General features: G+C 40.5%; 1 protein-coding gene across 6 annotated transcripts in view; it reads right to left on the reverse strand.

The window, feature by feature from the left end:
* Nucleotides 1-19,606, reverse strand: part of RAB27A (RAB27A, member RAS oncogene family) — an 80,842-nt gene that overhangs the window by 39,234 nt on the left and 22,002 nt on the right. Inside the window, exon 1 of one of the 6 annotated variants that reach the window (XM_045162078.1) lies at nt 950-1,064. The exons of the other annotated variants lie outside the window; for them this stretch is intronic. The gene's annotated coding sequence lies outside the window, so the exon portion shown is untranslated. Of the gene's footprint in view, nt 1-949; nt 1,065-19,606 lie in introns of those variants that run through there. 6 annotated transcript variants of the gene reach the window in all.

Below are 19,606 nucleotides of genomic sequence, written 5' to 3' on the forward strand. Positions count from 1 at the left end.
TCCCAAAGGCCACTAAGATGCTATGGGTATGTCTTTATGTCTCCCTCATTCTGCCGACCCCATAGCCTTGCCTGCGCTGACCACATCAGAGCACAGCTGTTCTCTGCCCCAGGGATATGCTTCTCAGATGCAGGCTGACTTATGAAAGCACATCATCTCTTCACAGCTGGTTTTCTTTTCCACAGTCTCCTATCCACCCTATGATTCCCTCCTGTTGGGTTCTAACAGTTCCACTTCTATTCATTACCCTGAATCATGACCCCTCTTCCCTCTCTCCTTTTCTGGCTTTCCTGTCCTTCATCTCCAGGTACTCGTCCTAAACTTCAGCTTGTGCGAGCAAAAACTGACCTTACACCAACAACGCCAGTCAGTGAATACTGGTGCTCTCCTTATAACGGTGAGCGGCTAGGTCAATTTTAAGGTATTGGACCCTCCTTCACAAGCTCATGCGCTACTCTGTCTTTAGGGACTTCTGCTTTTCCAATAAGGAAAGGAGTTTTCCTCCAGCTAAGTCTGGGAACAGGGCCATTTCTGAAACCCAAGTGCTTCTCCATGGTGCCAGCTTGGGTTTTATCATACATTGATGAAAAGGCAGCATACAGAGACAAGTTGATCATGAGTTGAAAACACTATAGTCTGAAAACAAAACAAAACAAAACACTATTGTCTGTAAATATCCCACCATATGTTAACTTAGTTCTTTTAAAAACAGTAAAATAGGCTCAGAAAAAAAATCAAACTATTTCCTGACGTTTTAGCAGCACCAGACAACAGTACTAGGATTCTCAGCCTCTCTCGTTTGGTGCCCATAAGCTCTAAACAGCCGGCTATAGGTCTTTCTAGCCTTTGTCAGATCCACTCTCTCTGTTAATATATTTACAACACATGTTTAGCTGCATATCATATTCTTTAACAGCTAAATCAAAAGGGAGAAAAAAAAGAAACTCACCTATGGCCCAGGTCCAGTGGGATATACTTCTTATTGATTCTCAAGAAGTCTTGCCCAGTTCCACCTATTCAGTAGGCAGTCTTAGCAAGGGACTGTTTGCATTTCTATCAACAGCTGTGTATAGACTAGGGTGTGCCTTGAGTTTACTTATGCAAAAGAGGACAGAAGTACTTGCAGTCATCCAGCCTATTTCTAAATCAGCCTGTCAGATCACTGTTGGCTTTTTTTGTGATTATTGTTGTCGTTTTCTAATTTTATTACCTATGGATCAGTAAATGTGGTCTGCTTAATATCAAATTGGGGGGAGGGGTGTTAAGTATGAAAATAATCTGTGTTCCCTGTTTGTTCCATGCAGAATTAGATACTTGCTAGTTCAAGCTGCTGCTACTGCTGCTAAGTCAATTCAGTCATGTCTGACTCTGTGCGACCCCATAGACGGTAGCCCACCAGGCTCCCCTGTCCCTGGGATTCTTCAGGCAAGAACACTGGAGTGGGTTGCCATTTCCTTATCCGATGCATGAAAGTGAAAAGTGAAAGTGAAGTCGTTCAGTCGTGTCCGACTGTAGCGACCCCATGGACTGCAGCCTACCAGGCTCCTCCGTCCATGGAATTTTCCAGGCAAGAGTACTGGAGTGGGGTGCCATTGCCTTCTCCGAGTTCAAGCTAGTTAGTTGCATTTTTCAATCTGTTATATCCTTGTTTATGGATATAAACTACTTCCAAGGAAATAATGTTAGGTTCCAAGGAAATAATGTATCTTATTTTAGAAAATTAAGCACAAGACAATGTCTTGAAGGAGATGAAAATAACACATCATAAATGAACAAGGCACTGCAGTCCTTATGAGAGTCCTCAAGTCTGTGGGATCTCAAGTCTTCTGGGATCCATGGAGGTGGTTTAAGAGTCTAAAAACTTTTATTCAAATGCCTTTTTTCCTCTTTATTATTATTTTTTAAACTGGAATAAAAATCTACAGTCAAATGAGTTATAATCCACACTCAGAGATCTCCAAACTGCTCACTGACACTGCCTGGCAAAGTTATTTGCTAGACTAGTGCACATGACAACCCTCTCAATTAATGATATATTTACGAGAGAATTCCAAATACTATTCCAAATAGTATATAGTATTAGGTATTCTCATAAATGTGTCATTAATTGAAAAGGTTGTAATGCATACTAGTCTTTCTTTATTTTCTTTCATTTTTAAAAATCTGGAGTGAATTCACATGTCTACTCTTGTGATAGTAGTTAAGGAAGCATGTGTGAGCCATACTCTGTAAGTGACAGCAAGGCTCAGGCATGTCTGTTCAGCACACAGTGGCTTTTTTCCTGTTAGGACAGTCAATTGAGCAATAAGGAATGAACACATTATGCTGCATCCTAACCTTTTATTACAGCTACAGAGCTGATTTTATGTTTGGGAAGCTTCTTGGCTGACTTAGAGCAGTTGTAAGTTTGGGTTTCTTTTATTACAGCTACAGAGCTGATTTTATGTTTGGGAAGCTTCTTGGCTGACTTAGAGCAGTTGTAAGTTTGGGTTACTTTTTGTCCCTAGCAGGTCAGCATCTTCACAGCCAGTGGGACGCTCTGGCACTGGGGCTCAGAAAAACTACCTCATGTCACTGCCACAGATCCTTCACTCCCTCCGAAAAGTGTTATTGTCCAGCTGGTTGCAAACCTTCCTTAGCAAGTTTCTTCAAATGAAATCTAACCTGGCACTCTAATATATAAAACAGGTGAATTTAGAACCACTCTGGTAAAAGAAGTGAAGGTAAGCCCACCTCCAAGGCCTGTGAACCCAACAAGGTCCTAACAAAAGCTCCACCGCACACATGTGGAAAACCAGTGAGGAAAGCTCAACCTCAAATGGCTCTGAATCATCTCACTTGCCTTCAACTTTGTACCCAACACTTTCTTTCTCCCTAAACACCTCAGACTGACAGCTCATTACAAGGTCTGCGAGGCTTTTTCATTCAACATCTCCTAAACACACCATCTCTCAAATCTTGCCCACTTAACCACAACCTTAGGACTCTTCTTATCTGGGAGCGAAAATCTGGAATGTACTGAAAGACCCTGGTAAGAATTCCAAAAAGGGCTAACTGGAGCTTCAGAAAATAAGGAAAGAGTTTTGGAAACAATGATAATTGAGTCACTCAAAGGGAAAGCAGAGCTGTGGATCTAAGGCTGAATAGTCCAGGGAAAATCTAGACCAAACTGGCCAGAGATGTACCAAGGAGTAGCATCTTCCTTGGGACAGAAAACCAGTGTACTTGCAAAATGGAACTACTGGAAGGATACTTATAACCAGCTACACTGTTGATTTTTTCCTAAAGGGCATTACAAAGTACAACCACATTATTCTTGATGGACTCAACAACCTATGCTTGGGCAGAACCCTCAGAAGTCAAAATATGCTTTGAAGAACACAACGAAATGATATAGCAAACTTACTATGTGATACAGCAAAATAACTGAAAATATATTCTTTTGCTCTGTATCATAAGCCACTGTGTACTAAAGTACAGCAGAGAATAACAGAGCAGATGGGAGAAAAATCTAAAATCCTCTGCACTAACTTGACTTTTTCCATAAATTTAAAAGGAATTACTAGTATTGTATTTTCTCCACAGGACCCCTTGTTCCAGCTAATGGCTGTATCATGAGGAAAGCTACACATGCAAGGACTGCTACTTAGAACCATCGAGAAGTTCCAGGGAAGGAGGAAAGGGCACAGGTAAGATGGGAACAGAGCAACCCCTAGTGTTCCCTACCCAAGAAGGCAGCCTCATATGAAGGTGGCACAGAACCAACTTCAGTTCAGAAGGGGTAAATGCAAATGGAGGTCCCAGACAGGTGGACAGAGTCACGCCAAAGTTGAACACCAACAAAGTAAGGAGTAGATCAAAAAGACGGAGAGGTGGCTTATGAATTTGAGGAATCAGGAGGATACCTACCCATATACACTGGGAAGACCACTTAGCTCATCAGGAACAACACTTAGAACCTAAGACCCAGGTAGTAGTTACTTTATCAAAAGCCAGAAAGATTCTTAGCTAAGTCAGGGAAATTATTCCACCTATTTGCTCCCTCCTGCTTAACCCATGCAATTTCCAAGCCTCCCTAATCTACCCAAGCAGGTTCCTGCCCTGCGCAAATGGAAAACTCAAGCATTCAGGTTAGAACTTGGTCCCCAAACCTGCACCTGTCTTTGTCATCAACCAGGTAGTAAGGACACCTATGGGAACCAAGCTCCTATTTTCTTTTTTGGCCATACTGTGTAGCATGTGTTCGTTCCCACCCTGAACCCATGCCCCCTGCTTTGGAAGTTTGGAGTCATAACCACTGGGCCACAAGGGAAGTTCCAAGTTCTATTTTCTGAATGCACCTATTAGAAAGACATTTGAAGGGAGGGGACTAAGAATATAGGGGCCAAAGTCAGTGAGCAAGATGGTCACTGAGAAAGAATCTACAGGGCCTTATTAAAAGAAAGAGTGAATAAAGAGACCGCAATATAGGTATGCTAAGGCAAAATAAAGATTCTGTGTTAGCAAGGAAACTATGAATCTGCAGGAGAACAAGCCAAGAGGGGAAAGAAAATTACAGACAAGAGGAGCATAAAACACATGAAAGGAACACCGTGAGGATGTAAGTAGTTGTGCATGAATAACAGATTGACAAGCAACAACTTTAGAAACTTTGTTTGAGGGTTTGGAGGATACTGAAGAAACGTGTAATACTGTACTTCATCTTAATGAGGATAAAATGAGAATCTATATAAGAAAGAGGTGACTTCAAACTAGTAAAAAAAAAGTTTTATAAGCTACACATGAAATCATTCTCATAATTCTATAATCATGCTTTAATAAACACACTTGTTAAAAGTATAAAGTTAGCCCTCACATGGGCTTCCCTTGTGGCTCATTTGGTAAGGAATCCGAGAGATGGGAATACCAGACCACCTGACCTGCCTCTTGAGAAATCTGTATGGAGGTCAAGAAGCAACAGAACTGGACATGGAACAACAGACTGGTTCCAAATAGGAAAAGGAGTACGTCACGGATGTATGTTGTCACCCTGCTTATTTAACTTATATGCAGAGTACATCATGAGAAATGCTGGGCTGGATGAAGCACAAGCTGGAATCAAGATTGGCGGGAGAAATATCAATAACCTCAGATACGCAGACGACACCACCCTTATGGCAGAAAGTGAAGAGGAACTGAAGAGCTTCCTGATGAAAGTGAAAGAGGAGAGTGAAAAAGTTGGCTCAAAGCTCAACATACTAAGATCATGGCATCCTGTCCCATCACTTGACGGCAAATATATGGGGAAACAATGGAAACAGTGATGACTTTTATTTTTTCGGGATCCAAAATCACTGCAGATGCTGACAGCAGTCATGAATTAAAAGACTCTTGCTCCTTGGAAGAAAAGCTATGACCAACCTAGACAGCATATTAGAAAGCAGAGACATTACTTTACCAACAAAGGTCCATCTAGTCAAAGCTATGGTTTATCCAGTAGTCATGTATGGATGTGAGTGTTGGACTACAAAGAAAGCTGAACACCGAAGAATTGATGCTTTTGAAGTGTGGTGTTGGAAAAGACTCTTGAGAGTCCCTTGGACTGCAAGGAGATCCAACCAGTCAATCCTAAAGGAAATTAGTCCTGAATATTCATTGGAAGGGCTGATGCTGAAGCTGAAACTCCAATACTTAAGCCACCTGATGTGAAGAACCAACTCATTTGAAAAGACCCTGATGCTGGAAAGATTGAAGGAGGGAGGAGAAGGGGACGACAGAGGACAAGATGGTTGGATGGCATCACTGACACGATAGACATGAGTTTGAGTAAGCTCTGGGAGTTGGTGATGGACAGGGAGGCCTGGTGTGCTGCAGTCCATGGGGTCACAAAGAGTCAGACACAACAGAGCAACTGAACTGAACTAGCCCTCACATACCAACAAATTTGATTGCAAAAATTAGTAAGTTGAGCGCTTTGACCCCAAGAATTACCTTTCCATTAAAATAATGATGTTGTCACTGATATCACTTTAATTTAGAACTTTCCTATTTATTTGTACATCACGGAAAAATACAATTGCTATATAGCTATCAAACACTGAAAATAAACCAAAACTCGTAACAATGATACTGAAATTTTCCTGGAAATGAGTATCACCTTAAAAGTTCATATGCAAATGTTCAAGAAAAGCTTTTCCATATTTACATTTTAGATAGAACATGATAAAGAAAGTTATTCTACATAGAAATTACAATTTTTTATTTGAAATAATTTCCCTTAACTTCTAAGCAGTTGAGGTACATATAGCTTTAGCTTTTATAAAATAGTTCTAAATTGAACATTTCTGACACAGAAAAGAACAGACTCAACTTCTATTACTTCTCCTCTAAAAGCTCTTGATCTTGATCTCTGTAGGAGACAGAACTTCACAAAAGAACATGTGCAGGCTTCTCTGAGGAAACTGGACATTTACCACATGCATTCTAATGCAAGAGGCTTCATATCTAGTTCAGATGCAAAATGATTGTTAACTCAGGAGATGCAGTGTGACTTTCCAAACCAAAATCTGGAGCATGTGGTCTGTCAGTGGATTTTTATGACCCTTTTGGGAAAAGGCAGAATTGGAAATACAGTTTAGCTGTCAAAGAACTGGAATTTCTAACGCACCTCACTAACTTTCAGGGCAATGCAAAGAAAAGAAAGTAAAATGAAGCAATACCAGAACAGCCATGGTGCTGGTCATCACAACACATCTCTGGGCACAGAGGACACGTGCAGTCATTTGAATTCCCTTCACTTCTGACCATCAGGGCTCAGGACTGAGACCCTACTGATCACTATAGTAGAGAAAAGGGGAGGGAAGTTGTTTCACCAGCAACAACCTCGTCGACTTATGTTCCTTTTCTCACGGCCTCAGTAATTAACAGAATGATCACAAACTAAGCCCAAAGCTTCTCTACCCATTCAAATCTCACCCTCGAAATCAGTCCTCCAAAGCCACATCAAGGTCTGGATATTCCTTTAATCAACGTTTTCTCAATGTATCTGAGTGCTCTATCTTCATTAACCTGGACAGCTGTTAGGCTGCTTCTGAGTACTCCTCTCCCATCCCTCATCCCCGCAGTAAACTTTCATGTTGCCTGGACTGTGTTCTTGTGCGCAGCTTCCCCTCCGCCGCTCACCACCGGTCTGACAGCAGGCCAGCTGCCACTCCATTGCTAATTGTGTCTACCATCTGACTTTCTCTGACAGCTCATCCCTCCTCCGCTTCCCTCTGTTCCCTGCTGATTACATTCAGGAATGACTCAAAAAGTGTCTTAGAGCGCCACTGACAGCTGCTCTTTTTGGTAAATTAAGTTACATTTGCATTCAATTTAACAGTATTTGATAAGCAATTTCTACATGCCCAGTATTGTGTTGGCAACTACAAATGGCACAGGAGAAATATGTGATCTTGCCACTCTCCTCAAGAAGCTAGCAATCAGGATAAGGAAACAAAATGAACTCATTTTCCACAAAAGACACATGAAACAAGATCCTCAGGAAGCAAGATGTCACCCAGCACAGGATATCAAACATGAAATGGGGCTTTGTCGCTTCCAGCTGTGTGATCCATGGCAAGTCGTGTAACCCCTCTCAGCCTGTTTCTTCAATATGAGAGATTTTATCTATCAAGATCACTGGGAGGACTGAAGACCCCGAGAAGTCAGAAACAGGGCACAATCTGACCAAGGCTTCAAACAGGGGCCAGGTCTTGAGGTGAACACCTTCAAAGTGGTGAGGAGTAGGAAAATGGCATGTCTGTTACAAGAGCATGTTTTGACTGCAATTTAACAGGTACTGAGAAGCCCAGTTAACTACTTCAAAGGCAACAAATGTAAATAAGATATACTCCTTCCCCTCAGAATTTACAGTCAGAGAAACATAAGACAAATACACAAATAACTATAAAGCTGGCTATAAATTCAAAGGAACGCTTAGGAGGTAATGTGGCAAGTTGAAGAGGGCTGGACAACTAACCGTCAGTGTGCCGATATTAGTTTTAGCTCTGCTACCACCTGTGTGTGATCCAACACTTTCCAGGCCTTGCTTCCTCAAATATGAAATAAGAGGGCTGAACTCAATGGTCTCTCCCTCACACAGTTCTCAGTCCAAAGAGTTTGGCCATGAGAAGCTTACATGGGGTCCTGGTGGCAGCTGCCTCTTGTATCACCTCTCACGCCTTAAAGATGAGAGCCTAGACATGAGAATAAGATGGAACAGAAATAGAGTGGACAACAGAATGGGAAAGACTAGAGATCTCTTCAAGAAAGTTAGAGATAACAAGGGAATATTACATGCAAAGATGGGCACAATAAAGGACAGAAACAATAAGGATCTAACAGAAGAGATTAAGAAGAGATGACAAGAATACGCAGAAGAATTATACAAAAAAGGTCTTAAAGATCCAGGTAGCTACAATGGTGTTGTCACTCACCTACAGCCAGACATCTTGGAGTGTGAAGTCAAGTGGGCCTTAGGAAGCATTACTACAAACAAAGCTAGTGGAGGTGATTAGCTGAGCTGTTTCAAATCCTAAAAGATGATGCTGTGAAAGTGCTTCACTTAATATGCCAGCAAATTTGGAAAACTCAACAATAGCCACAGGACTGGAAAAGGTCAGTTTTTATTTCAATCCCAAGGAAAGGCAATGCCAAAGAATGTTCAAAATACTGCACAACTGTGCTCATTTCACATGCTAGCAAGTTGATGTTCAAAATCCTTCAAGCTAGGCTTTAACCATATGCGAACCAAGAATTTCCAGATGTACAAGCTAGATTTAGAAGAGGCAGAGGAACCAGAGATCAAATTGATAACATTCATTAGATCATAGAAAAAGCAAGAGAATTCCTGAAAAACATCTACTTCTGCTTCACTGAGTACACTAAAATCTTTGTGTGGATCACAACAAACCAAGGAAACTTCTGAAAGAGACGGGAATACCAGATGACCTAATCTGCCTCCTGAGAAACCTGTATGTAGGTCAAGAAGCAACATCAATTAGAATCAGTCATGGAACAGACTGGTTCCAAATTGGGAAAGGAGTACATCAAGGCTATATATTGTCACCTTGCTTATTTAACTTAAATGCAGAGTAGTGAAGTAACAGAGAAGGCAATGGCGCCCCACTCCAGCATTCTTGCCTGGAAAATCCCATGGACGGATGAGCCTGGAAGGCTGCAGTCCATGGGGTCGCTAAGAGTTGGACATGACTGAGCGACTTCACTTTCACTTTTCACTTTCATGCATTGGAGAAGGAAATGGCAACCCACTCCAGTGTTCTTGCCTGAAGAATCCCAGGGACAGCAGAGCCTGGTGGGCTGCCGTCTATGGGGTCGCACAGAGTCGGACATGACTGAAGTGACTTAGGATAGCATAGCATAGTGAAGTAAAGTGAAAGTCACTCGGCCATGTCCGACTCTTTGCAACCACATGGACTGTTGCCCATGAGGCTCCTCTGTCCATAGAATTCTCCAGGCAAGAATACTGGAGTGGGTTGCCATTTCCTTCCAGAGAGGAACTTCCCTACTCAGGGATTGGACCCAGGTCTCCTACATTAGAGGCAGATTCTTTACCATCTGAGCCACCACGGAAGCCTCAGAGTACAAGATCCTAGGCTGGATGACTCCCAAGCTGGAATCAAGATTGCTGAGAGAAATATCAACAACCTCAGATATGCACATGATACCACCCTAATAGAGAAAGCAAAGAGGAACTAAAGAGCCTTTTGATGAAGGTACACTAAAGCTGGCTTAAAACTCAATATTTAAAAACTAATATCATGGCATCCATACTCATCACTTCACAGCAAATAGAAGGGGAAAAGTAGAAGCAGTGACAGACTGTTTTCTGGGGCTCCAAAATCACCATTAACACTGATATCAGATTGATTATATTCTTTGCAGCCAAAGATGGAGAAGCTCTATACAAGTACCAAAAGCAAGACTAGGAGTTGACTGTGGCTCAGATCATGAACTCCTTATTGCCAATTTAGATCTAAATTGAAGAAAGTAGGGAAAACCACTAGACCATTCAGGTGTGACCTAAATCAAATCCCTTACAATTATACAATGGAAGTGAGAAATCGATTTAAGGGACTAAATCTGATAGAGTGACTGATGAACTCTGGACAGAGATTTGTGACACTGTACAGGAGACAGGGATCAAGACCATTCCAAAGAAAAAGAAATGCAAAAAAGCAAAACGGTTGTCTGAGGAGGCCTTACAAATAGCTGTGAAAAGAAGAGAAGTGAAAAGCAAAGGAGAAAAGGAAATATATACCCATTTGAATGCAGAGTTCCAAAAACTAGCAAGGAGAGATAAGAAAGCCTTCCTCAGTGATCAGTGCAAAGCACTGAAATAGAGGAAAACAACAGAATGGAAGATACCAGAGATCTCTTCAAGAAAATCAGAGATACCAAGGGAACATTTCATGCAAAGATGAGCACAATAAAGGACAGAAGTGGTATGGACCTAACAGAAGCAGAAGATATTAAGAAGAGATGGCAAGAATACACAGAAGAACTCTACAAAAAAGATCTTCATGACCCAGATAATCATGATGGTGTGATCAGTCAACTAGAGCCAGACATCCTGGAATGTGAAGTCCAGTGGGCCTTAGGAAGCATCACTGCGAACAAAGCTAGTGGAGGTGATGGAATTCCAGTTGAGCCTTTTCAAATCCTAAAAGATGATGCTGTGAAAATGCTGCACTCAATATGCCAGCAAATTTGGAAGACTCAGCAATAGCCACAGGACTGGAAAAGGTCAGTTTTCATTCCAATCCCAAAGAAAGGCAATGCCAAAGAATGCTCAAACTACTGCACAATTGCACTCATCTCACACGCTAGTAAAGTCATGCTCAAAATTCTCCAAGCCAGGCTTCAGCAATATGTGAACCATGAACTTGCTGATGTTCAAGCTGGTTTTAGAAAAGGCAAAGGAACCAGAGATCAAATTGCCAACATCCGCTGGATCATGGAAAAAAGGAAGAGAGTTCCAAAATAACATCTATTTCTGCTTTATTGACTATGCCAAAACCTTTGACTATGTGGATCACAATAAACTGTGGAAAATTCTGAAAGAGATGGGAAAACCAGACCACCTGACCTGCCTCTTGAGACATCTGTATGCAGGTCAGGAAGCAACAGTTAGAACTGGACATGGAACAACAGACTGGTTCCAAATAGGAAAGGGAGTATGTCATGGCTGTATATTGTCACCCTGCTTATTTAACTTATATGCAGAGTACATCATGAGAAATGCTGGGCTGGATGAAGCACAAGCTGGAATCAAGATTGGCGGGAGAAATATCAATAACCTCAGATATGCAGATGACATAAACCTTATGGCAGAAAATGAAGAAGAACTGATAAGCCTCTTGATGAAAGTGAAAGAGGAGAGTGAAAAAGTTGGCTTAAAGCTCAACATTCAGAAAACAAAGATCATGGCATCTGGTCCCATCACTTCATGGGAAATAGATGGGGAAACAGTGGAAAGTGTCAGACTTTTTATTTTGTGAGGGCTCCAAAATCACTGCAGATGGTGACTGCAGCCATGAAATTAAAAGACGCTTACTCCTTGGAAGGAAAGTTATGACCAACGTAGATAGCATATTCAAAAGCAGAGACATTACTTTGCCAACAAAGGTCCATCTAGTAAAGGCTATGGTTTTTCCAGTAGTCATGTATGGATGTGAGAGTTGGAGTACAAAGAAAGCTGAGCACCAAAGAATTGATGCTTTTGAACTGTGGTGTTGGAAAAGACTCTTGAGAGTCCCTTGGACTGCAAGGAGATCCAAACAGTCCATCCTAAAGGAAATCAGTCCTGAATATTCATTGGAAAGACTGTTGCTGAAGCTGAAATTCCAATACTTTTGCCATCTGATGTGAAGAACTAACTCATTTGAAAAGACCCTGATTCTGGAAAGATTGAAGGAGGGAGGAGAAGGGGACGACAGAGGATGAGATGGTTGGAAGGCATCACTGACTCAATTGACATGAGTTTGAGCTGAACTCCGGGAGTTGGTGATGAACAGGGTGGCCTGGCGTGGTGCAGTCCATGGGGTCACAAAGAGTCCTGAACTGAACTGAAAATTACTGTGGACAGTTGATTGCAGCCATGAAATTATAAGACACCTGCCCCTTGGAAGAAAAGCTATGACAAACCCACATACTGTATTAAAAGTCAGAGCCATCATTTTGTCAGCAAAGATCTGTATAGTCAAAGGTATGGTTTTCTCCAGTACTCACATACAGCTGTGAGAGCTGGACCATAAAGAAAGATAAGCACCGAAGGATTGATGCTTTCGAATTGTAGTGCTGGAAAAGACTCTTGAAAGTCCCTTGGACAGCAAGGAAATCAAACCAGTCAATCCTACAGGAAATCAACCCTGAATACTCACTGGGAGGAATGATACCGAAGCTAAAGCTCCAATATTTTGGTCACCTAATAAGAAGAGCCGACTCACTGGAAAAGACCTTGATGCTGGGAAAGATTGAGGGCAAGAGGAGAAGGAGATGACAGAGAATAAAATGGTTGGATGGCATTACCAATTTAATGGACATGGGTCTGAGCAAACTCTGGGAGATGGTGAAGGACAGGGAAGCCTGGCATGCTATAGTCCATGGAGTTGAAAAGAGTCAGACATGACTTAGTGACTGAACAACAACTCTCCCCTGTGGGGAGCCTTTATTAGTACAGCAACTCAGATTCAAAAACTTAGATATCAGATTCAAAACATTATCCTACACCACCCATCGGACCACATGGTAATAAAAATATAGCCAGGAATATATATACTGGCCAGGAGTATATCATTTTCCCTCAGCTTTCTTCTCTGCCTCTCTCATTTGGCTTGAAATAATTACCACGTTTACCACTGATATCAAGAAATGACAAGTCAAAACCCTTTCTAATTACTTAATGCCTGTGGCTGTTCAGAAGAGAATTAGCTAACTGAACTGTATTTCCTAAGTTTTTGTTCTCATTTAAAATAAAACAATACTTTTCTTTTTTTATAAATATGCATGTGCACCATCTCCTGATACACGCCAGCAAGAGCATCTCCAGGAAATTGCTTCCCAACCATTTTCATGCTATTTGTTTGACAAACTAGCCAAATGCTCATAATCAAAGATGACAGATCTGGGTATTTCAGCAATGTCAGGCCCTGCCTAGTAATCCTGAGGGAAGAAGGGTTTAGTATCTCAATACAGCTATGGTTTTTCCAATAGTCATGTATGGATGTGAGAGTTGGACTATAATGAAAGCTGAGAGCCGAAGAATTGATTCTTTGAAACTGTGGTGTTGGAGAAGACTCTTGAGAGTCCCTTGGACAGCAAGGAGATGCAACCAGTCCATCCTAAAGGAAATCAGTCCTGAATATTCATTAGAAGGACTGATGCTGAAGCTGAAACTCCAATACTTTGGCCACCTGCTGTGAAGAACTGATTCATTTGAAAAGACTCTGATGCTGGGAAAGATTGAAGGTTGGAGGAGAAGGCGACGACAGAGGATGAGATGGTTGGATGGCATCACCGACTCAATGGACATGACTTTGAGGTAAATTCTGGGAGTTGGTTATGGACAGGGAGGCCTGGTATGCTGCAGTCCATGGGGTCTCAAAGAGTCAGACACAACTGAGCGACTGAACTGAACTGAACTGACATCTGAACCAATTCAGAACATACCAAAGGAAAAGGATGGGTACCAAAGAATGACATTCCTGGGACATTGGTATGTACATGTTCAATAATACAAGACAATGCCAAACTGGGGGCTTCTCCAGTGGCTAAGTGGTAAAGAATCTGCCTGTAATGTAGGAGCCATGGATATGATCCCTGGGTCAGGAAGATTCCCTGGAGAAGAAAACGGCAACTCACTCCAATAATCTTGCCTGGAAAATCCCATGGACAGAGGAACCTGGCTGGCTACTGTCCATGAGGTCACAAAGAGTTGGACATGACTGAGCAACTCAACTGCCACAGTTGTTTTACACTCCCAACTTCACATCTTCACCAACATCAGGTGTTTATTGTCAGACTTCTCAAAACGGTACCACACTGTAATCTAAATTGGCACTTATTTGATTTTCTAATGTGGTTGAGCAATTCAATTTCTTTTCTTTTTTCTTTAGTTTGTTGGCCATTCAGTTTCTTCTTGTGGAAAAGCATAGTCATGTCCTTTCCCTTTTTTTCTATTGGGTTGTCTTTTTCTTATGAACATGCAGGAATTCTTTTGAGAAGAATGTTCTAGGTACTCATCCTTTGACAGTTACAGTGGCTGCAAATATCTTCCTCCTATTTGTGGTTTGTCTTTTTACTTTTTAAAATTGAAATATAGTTGGATTTGCAATGTTGTATAAATTTCTGCTGTACAGTAAAGTGACAATTATTATATATGTGTGTGTGTGTGTGTGTGTGTGTGTGCACGCGCGCATGCGCACATGTGCTAAGTCACTTCAGTCGTGTCTGACTCTCTGTGACCCCATGGACTATAGCCCACCAGGCTTCTCTGTCCATGGGATTTCCCAGGCAAGAGTACTGGAGTGGGTTGCCATTTCCTACTACAGGAGATATTCCTGACCCAGGGATTGAACCCACGTCTTCTGCATCGGCAGTGGGTTCTTCACCACTGAGCCACCAGGAACACTCTCTCTCTCTATATATATATATATATATATATTTTTTTTTAATATTCTTTTCCATTTTGGTTTACCTCTGGATATTGACTATATAGTTCCCTGTGCTATACAGTAGGACCTAGTCATTTGTCCTTCCTCCTTTTCAATAGCTCAATCTTCAAGTAATCATACCTATCAATCTTTGATACATAGTTTTCTTTATATAATATAAAACAAATCCATGGACTTCCTTCATGGTCCAGTGATTAAGGCTCCACACTTCTACTTTGTGGGGTGCAGGTTGGATCCCTTATCAGGGAACCTCTGCATACCTCGTGATGTGACCAAAAACAAAACAAAAATACAGCTAAGAAATCCTTCTTTACCTAAAGTGATAAAGATATTCACCTATATTATTTTTCAAAAGATTTTACCTTTCACATTGTCTTCAACCCAGTGGTAATTTTTAAGGTGCATGTAGGAATCCAATTTCACTAATTTTCCCTGAAAAACACCTATTTATCATAGTACCATTTATCAAGAAAAATTACTCTTTTCCTAGTGAGTCACCGTATCGGGGCAGATATGTTTCAGGATTCACTCTTTTGTTCTTTTGGTCATTTTCATTACCCATGGGCCAATGTCATAAGGCCTTAGCTCCTGTGACTTTATAACGGAGCTTTATACCTGAGTTATAAAGGTATACCTGGGAGGACCAGATCCCGCTGCCTCACTGAGGACATTCTTGACCTTTCACACTTCCATCCAAGTTCCTCAGAATGTGAGCGTGTTGGATTAAACTGAGAAGACTTACATATTCATAATATTGAATCTTTCTATCCATGTATATGTATAATCTCTACATTTATTGATGCCTTCTTTAATGCCTTTACAAATGTCAAAGTAAATTCCCTTCATAAAGACCTTGTACGGTTTTAGACTTATGATGCTTTATATTTTTGTTACTATTATAAGTGATATCTTTCAAATATATATACTTACATGTGTATTACCATCTATTTATTAGTCACACTATTCTAATGATTTGTTATACATAGCTGAAAATAAATACATCTTTTTTTTTCTTTTCTAATCTTTATACATTTTATTTATATTCCTTCTCTTACTGTGCTAGTTAGGACCTCCAAAAGTACTGAATAAACATCTTGATTCTAATGTTTCACTGTTAAGAATAACATTTGCTGTAGGTTTTTGGTAAACACTCTTATCAGGATAAGGAAGTACTCCACCTATTCCTTGTTTTCTAAGAATAAGTATTACAGATATACATCAATTTTATCAAATTTTGCTTCTAAATCTACTGAGAAAAATATGTGATTTTTTTCTCCTTTAATTTGTTAATTTACAAGCTTTTACAATTATTCTGCCTTTGATCTTTATTTTTATTTACTTTTAGTTTTCTAACTTTCCTAATTTCTTCTTATTGATAACCTGTACCCAGGACTTCTCTTTCAAACTCATTGCTTCTTCCAAGTCCATTCTTGAGGAAAGGACGCTATAATTCTCAGAGTCATTAATAAATATTTGGATGAATAAAAAATGAATTGTATATTAAGTTCCATGTAATTGAGATGATTTACTCAAAGTTCAGTTCAGTTCAGTTCAGTTCAGTCACTCAGTCGTGTCTGACTCTTTGCGACCCCATGAAAAACCAACCTTCAAATATAACACATCACATTTTACATAAGTTGCTCTAGTTTGGGGCCAAAAGAAAAAGGGTCACTCAAGATGCAGTCACTTAGAGACAGAAGTAATTATCACAGAAAGTTTTTCAACTGAAATAGTCTTTTATTACCTAGAGTAACATCAGAAAATCATTAGCTAGCTTTTGAATTTTCTTTTCAATACTATGTTGGACTTTTAAGTACTGGGGTTCAAGCACACACACACCCCATTATAACACTAAGCATTGAGGGTAACACATTTAAAAAATAGCATCTTAAAAGAGATAAAAAGTGAAGCTTATATATATTTTGCAATTCAGCACAATCAGCCAAAGGAGCCAGTCCATGCCTCAAAACCTTGGTTCCAAACCTAAACCAGACCAGCCATGATGATCATTTAATTTGTACAATCTGAAGACAGAGGGGAAAATGTAGCTATACCCTTTTGTTTAAAGCAGGAGGAACAAATCTAGTTCATGGAATGCTGCATCAAAGGGAAGTTATACGTCTACAAAAGACTGGACAGGTTCTGTCTTAGTAAAAGGTGATCACATGTTTGTTTTGTTCATTCATTTAACAGTTGAGTGCCCACACCCATCACTGTGCAAGGTGACAGAAATGCAAATAAGACAGATACAGCATCTGCATCCCCCCACCAAATTTACCATCTAACGGACAATATTGACCACTGAAGCAAAACTCCAAGCATGGTAAGTACCTATGGCCGGCATAATAAAAGGAGCACATGAAATTAACACCTCATCTAGATATGGGGGAGGTGAGTTCTGAGAGAAAGCACACAAAAGGTTTGGTGTCTGGAAATGGATAAATTCTCGAAGTAATATGCAGTCCTAAACAGTACATTAAAGCTGGGGTTCCCTGGGAGGCAAGCACTCTAAAGTGTACAGCAGGAGAGAATAGAAAAGCTAAAAGATCCAAAGACCCTCATCCATACTCTCCCCTCGTCCCACCTCGTTGCCTCCCACATACACAACTGTGTGACTCACCAAAAGGTTATAGCTTAAAAAAAAAGTCAATGTATTCCCCAGATACTTGGAGAAATGGCTGTGACAGTGAATATGAAACAGGTTCCTCACCTTTCTTGCCTTATCATAAATCTCTTGGTATGCACTAGACCCCACCCAATCTGCCATCTCCCTCTGCTAGTCAAAAACTGTGATCTTCATGTGGTGGTTTAGTTGCTCAGTTGTATCCAACTCTTTGCGACCCCATAGACTATATAGCCTGCCAGGCTCCTCTGTCCATGGGATTTTCCAGGCAAGAATACTGGAGTGGGTTCCCATTTCCTTCACAAGGGGATCTTCCCAGTCCAGGGATCGAACCCATGGCTCCTGCATCTCCTACACTGCAGGCAGATTCTTTACTGCTAAGCCACCAGAGAAGCCCCTGACCTTCATGCTGCTGCTGCTGCTAAGTTGCTTCAGTCGTGTATGACTCTGTGTGACCCCACAGACAGCAGCCCACCAGGCTCCCCTGTCCCTGGGATTCTCCAGGCAAGAATACTGGAGTGGGTTGCCATTTCCTTCTCCAATGCATGCATGCATGCTAAGGCGCTTCAGTTGTGTCCGACTCTGTGTGACCCCATGGACAGCAGCCCACCAGGCTCCTCTGTCCACAGGAGTTTCTAGGCAAGAATACTGGAGTGGGTTGCCATTTCCTTCTCCACCTGACCTTCATACACATGGCCAAAAAGCACATAAAAAGGTGCTCAACATCACTAATTATCAGAGAAATACAAATCAAAACTACAGTGAGTTATCATCTCACATCAGTCAGAATGGTCATTATCTATCAAAAAAAAAATCTACAAACAATAAATGCTGGAGAGAGTGTGGAGAAAAAGGAACCCTGCTACACTGTTGGTGGGAATGTAAATTGGTGCAGCCACTATGGAGAACAGTATGGAGGTTCCTTAAAAACTAAAAATAGAACTACCACATGACTCAGCAATCCCACTCCTGGGCATCTATCTGGAGAAAAATCATAATTCGAAAAGTTAAATGCATCCCTATATTCAGTGCAGCACTATTTACAGTAGCCAGGACATGGAAGCAACCTAAGTGTCCATCACCAGAGGAATGAGTAAAGATGTGGTAGAAACATACAACAGAGTATTACTCAGCCATTAAAAAAGAACAAAATAGTGCCATTTGTAGCAATATGGATGGACCTAGAGATTATCATACTAAATGGAGTAAGTCAGACAGAGAAAGACAAATATATGATATCACTCATATGTGGAATCTAATTTTTAAAAATGATAAAAATCAACTTATGTACAAAACAGAAAGATATTTACAGATACTGCAAACAAACATGGTGACCAAAGGGGAAAGGTGGGGGAGGGAGGATAAATCAGGAACTGGAGATTAACAAACACATGCTACTATATATACAAGAGAGATAACCAACAAGGACCTACTGTGTAGCACAGGGAACTCTACTCAATATTCTGTGATAATCAATATGAGGAAAGAATCTGAAAAAGAGCAGATATATGTATAACTGAATCACTTTGCTGTACACCTGCAACTAACACAAAGTTGTAAATCAACTATAAACCAATAACATTTTTAATGTGACCTTACCACTTTTTAAAAAGTGATGTCTTCATTTTAAAATTAAAGCAGCTGAAGCTACATTTCTATACTCTGGCTAATTATTTACGATGAATTTTTGAAAAAACTTTTTTCCAAGATTTTTTTTTTTTCAATTGGTCTCTACAGTTATACTAAAGTCTGTATTTAACTCTATAAAATACAGCTATTTTACCAATATTGTTAGATGAGGCATGATCTAGAAATGAAAAAGGGCAATTAAAAGAAACAGAAATCAGCAAGCAGCTCTCAAACAAACTTCAAGTTCTTGTCCTAAGAAAAGTAAATTAAAAATCACAAGAATATACAGAATTGTAGTTTATACCTGACTCCAAAGAGCCACAAGGCCATTGCCAGCAGTTATGTTTTAAAACACCATTTAAAAATTTTAAAAAGAAAACAGTCTATTTTCATTCTGTGAGTTCTATAAACACTCACTTTTAGTTTTTAAACACTTTCAGAACTATAAAAACTAGACTAGATGGAAATGTATGTATTTATTTTCTGGCTGTGCCATGTAGCATGTGGGATCTTAGTTTCCTGAATAAGGAGGAAACCCATGCCCCCTGCATTGGGAGCACGTCTTAACCACTGGGCCACCATGGAAGTCCCAAGAATCTAATTTTTTTAACAGAACTTTTTAGTGGCTTTAGAGGAAAAA

This window comes from Bubalus bubalis, chromosome 11, assembly GCF_019923935.1.
Source record: "Bubalus bubalis isolate 160015118507 breed Murrah chromosome 11, NDDB_SH_1, whole genome shotgun sequence".
NCBI lineage: Eukaryota > Metazoa > Chordata > Mammalia > Artiodactyla > Bovidae > Bubalus > Bubalus bubalis.